Here is a 4,614-nt window from a genome sequence, read left to right on the forward strand (position 1 = left end):
CTACACCTCCTTATATGGTGGTCATTGGCTATTCATGGGCAGGGATTTATGCTAATTGCTGATTACCGGGAGCGCGCTGTCACTTTACGATGGACTGGCATTCATGATCATACACACGTGTTTACGATCAAATCTGAGTTTCCCGCGGCGTTCCTGAATCCAGAGTAGGTTTTTAGTAGCATAGGCTTTAATGTGCAAATCTACACACAGATTTACTCACTTTTCATGAATGAGACCCACTATCTCTCTACCAGCATGTCCCTCTCCCCTCTCCTCCACACACACACACACACACACACACACACACATGCACACACCTCAGCTCCTGACGTTTTCCTAGGTCAGATACACAGGATATAGTTTTATGCAGTCCATGGCAGCAACAGTCATGTTTACAACAACAAAGTCACTATTTAAAACCCAATAATATCTCACTGGAATATAAATATTCCTCCTGACAACACAATACTGAGTAAAGAAAGTCACGTTATCTCAGCATGAAGACACTGTCTGCAGGTCGGCTGCCTCGGGGTGATTTACAGATAAAGTGCTAGCCTACATACAGACAGCTTTCATTTTAGTTTGTCTTTAACACTTGGCTGTTAGCCTCGCGAGTGTGATGTGCTTGTGTCGACCGCCATCATAAATCATAATAGCGGAGAGGTGAATGAGAGAATCATATTTCAACGACCAATGTTCAGATATGGCCCAAAATGCCCCCCCCCCCCCCCCCCGCCCCCCATACATAACCGAAACTGAAAACCAACAACAAAAAAACATTATTTTTTTCATTGCTATTCTATGATAGTCAACTACATACCACCATCCGAAATAATGTAATCATCATAATTATAACTAAACATAACAAATCCCTGTTATGATTACTATCAGTTCAAGTATTGCAGTTCTGCGTGTGGTTTGTCCAAGATATGTTAGTGAATTTGTATATATTTTTCTTTAGAATTTCAATGGCAGGTAGTAAGGGTGCATGTGTTTGGGGGGGGTGGGGGGGCATGCAGATTTGGTTTCTTACTCGTTTCTTACTTGAACTTGTTTCTTAGTTCCTGTTAGTACACGTGCCGCTGCATTCTGAATTAACTGGAGAGTTTTTAAAGACTTATTAGAGCTAGCTGATAATAGGGAGTTACAGTAATCCAGCCTAAAGGTAACAAAAGCATGGACCAATTTTTCTGCATCTTTTCGGGTCAGGATAGGCCTAATTTTCGCAATATTACGCAGATGAAAAAATGCTAATATAAATATAAATAATGCAAATATTACTCCAAGGTTTCTTGCAGTAGTGCTAGAGGCCAGAGCAATGCCATCTAGAGAAACTATGTCATCAGATAAAGAGTCTCTAAGTTGTTTGGGGCAAAGAACAATAACTTCAGTTTTGTCTGAATTTAACATCAGGAAATTGGTGCTCATCCAGGTTTTTATATATTTAAGACAGTTATGAAGTTTTGTTAATTGATTAATTTCTTCTGGCTTCATCGATAAATACAATTGTGTATCATCCGCATAACAATGGAAATTTACAGAGTGATTTCTAATGATGTTACCTAAAGGAAGCATATATAGAGTGAATAGGATTGGTCCGAGCACAGAACCTTGTGGAACTCCAAAACAAACTTTAGTACGTAGAGGTGATTCATCGTGAACATGAACAGCACAGAAACAGGAGATTGCTGGAACTCAGCAGTAACAGTTCTTGGCTGCCGACTGAGAACCAGAAACCGAAGAGATGTTGGATGGAACCCCCAACTCAGAAACAGATGAGACATTGACACAGGAACAGATGAGATGTTAGCTAAGACCCTCAACTGAGGAACTGACAAGACATTGGCTGAGAGACGGGAGGCCTCAGGAACTGATCAGATTTCAGCTCGAACCCCCAACTCAGGGATAGACTCAGTTGATGTCAGCTGTGACCCCTGACTGAGGGACAGACGAGATGTCAACTAGGACCCCTAATGCAGGAGCAAACAGGACATTTGCCGGGACCCCCGACACAGTAGCAAAAAGGACATTGGTCATGACCTCCAAGGTAGGAACAGTGAGGCGTCAGCCAGAATGACCTACTCAGGGTCCATTTTGGGGTTTGGCTGGGTGTCAATCATAGTGCTGGACTGCGGAGGTTCAGGGTCGCTAGACATCTGAGGCTCAGGCTGGTTGGTTGGGACCATGGACTGAGGAGCTGATAGGATGGGCTCTGGAACAGCCTGGCATGGTAGTTACATGGCCCTGAGAAACAGTTTTGTTTTGTTTTGTTTTTCAGGACACCTGGTGAGGAACGAAAATGACTGACCATTGGCACCTCCTTAAAATACTGCCATTGTACAAAGATTTTCTCCGAAAGCGGAATACGCTGACATGAGTAAGAGGCAATGAAATCTGCCAGGATTCGATCAAACTCAAAAACCCTTACTGACAACAAGCATTGCTCTGCTAGGTCCATATTTTGGTTGGTTCACACTGTCACAGTTATTCAGGCTCAAGTGCAGAAGCAAAAGTAAGGCAACAGGAACTGAAGAAAATAATTACTCATTTACCAGATTCAAAGATTAAAGGGATAGTGCACCCAAAAAGGAAAATTCAGCCATTATCTACTCACCCTCATGCTGAGGAAGGCTCTGGTGAGGTTTTAGAGTCCTCACATCCCTCGCGGAGATCGGCGGGGGGAGCGGCTAGCACACCTAATGGCTGACGGCGCCCAAGACTAACATCCAAGAACACAAAATTGAAACCACAAAATATCTCCAACATGCTCATCCGTAGTGATCCAAGTGTCCTGAAGCCCCGACATAAAAAGTTGTTTCGAAAAACGTCATATGAACTCTTTTTTTAGCCTCACTGTAGCCTGTAGCTCTGACTGCTTCTCTGCGCTCCGCGTTCACGTGTGCGCGAGACCAGCGAAAGCATGAGCTTTGCTCACCCGTGTTTACATCATGTGACACGTGCACCGCAGGGGGAGACAACGGTAACCACAGAGCTAAAAGATAATTTGCACTACGGTCTTTTAGCAAAGGACAGCCCAACATGTCTGAAGACTTTGAAACTGAGGAGGAACAGCATTTCTTTGTTGAGCCGTATCTGTTTGAGCCCGAGTATACGGACGCGGAACTCAGGCTACTGGACGAAGCAGCCTCCGCAGCTCATGAGCCTAACCCTCAGCCAGCCGCAGAATACCGGAGTCAAGCACTGGAAACCTGGTGGTGTAGTTGTTTCAAATGCAAAGCAATGCCAACGGATGAGGAAAGTCTTTGCTGCTCAGACTGGGAATTGGCGATGCCTACACCTGAGAATCTGGACATCAGTACTGACGAGACTGCTGCTCTTCAGAGACTGTGCATCACCAATCACCCTGAGCGTGCACACGTGAGTGCGGAGCACAGAGAAGCAGTCAGAGCTACAGGCTACAATGAGGCTAAAAACAGAGTTCATATGACGTTTTTCGAAACAACTTTTTATGTCGGGGCTTCAGGACACTTGGATCACTACGGATGAGCATGTTGGAGATATTTTGTGGCATCAATTTTGTGTTCTTGGACGTTAGTCTTAGGCGCCGTCAGCCATTAGGTGTGCTAGCCGCTCCCCCCACGATCTCCGCAAGGGATGTGAGGACTCTAAAACTTCACCAGAGCCTTCCTCAGCATGAGGGTGAGTAGATAATGGCTGAATTTTCATTTTTGGGTGCACTATCCCTTTAAGGGTGTTTTCTTAGAGTCAGGTGGATTTTTACCATGCTAGAGTACAACTGACCCATCTCCACTCACCCACTGCTCAGCTTCCACACTAGTAATGCTGTTCCGTATCTAAGTACACTTGCTTCATCACCTGTGTGATATTTCTGTTGTGCTACAGTGTAGAAAAGGGTGCCAACACCAGCAGTGACCAGCAGAGCAGCAAGGAGAAGCTTGTATGTCAAAGATAGCAGCGAAGCCATATCTGGGTTAGCACACTGTGCTCAGGTATGGTACACAGTGTTCACACTAATCAAATGAACTGGACTTTGGGTTCAAGTGTTTGTGGATTTGGGCCAGGGTCCCTGATGTGAAAACCCCCTTAGAGTCATTTCTTGTGTCTAATGGTTTCACTATGCCCCTCCCACTTAGGGGCAGTAGCTGAGTCTATTCATTTTATTGGAGGAAGTATAACCACTTCCTGCCCCATGGTCACCAAAGTAAATATTGGACCCATTTTTCACAACCTAAACATTTTGAAACTAAAATGACATTATTCAGACAGACAAATCAGGTAAAAATTAAATTTGTTTGAGACCTGTCTCCGTCTTAGCAACAAACTTTAGCAAGCTCTGGCAAAAACTGGTAGTTATCCCAAATAAGGCATCAAAGCTTACCCAAATAAGGCTGTAAAATCTCGATATCTGTCAGTGGTCCTCTTTTGTCTTTTCAAGACATGCTTTGAACATAATATAATCCCTTCAATGCGGTACAAGTCCATTATTAAACCAGTACTAAAGCCACCAAAGAATGACCCCAAAATAGCCACTTTTGAGCTCGCAGCCACTTTTATTTGTTATAGTGTACCGTGCTCCTGGCCCGTATTCTGAATTTGTATCTGAATTCTCAGAGTTTTATCCAGTTTTAGTTC

Source organism: Epinephelus moara, chromosome 21, assembly GCF_006386435.1.
Source record: "Epinephelus moara isolate mb chromosome 21, YSFRI_EMoa_1.0, whole genome shotgun sequence".
Taxonomy (NCBI): Eukaryota; Metazoa; Chordata; class Actinopteri; order Perciformes; family Serranidae; genus Epinephelus; species Epinephelus moara.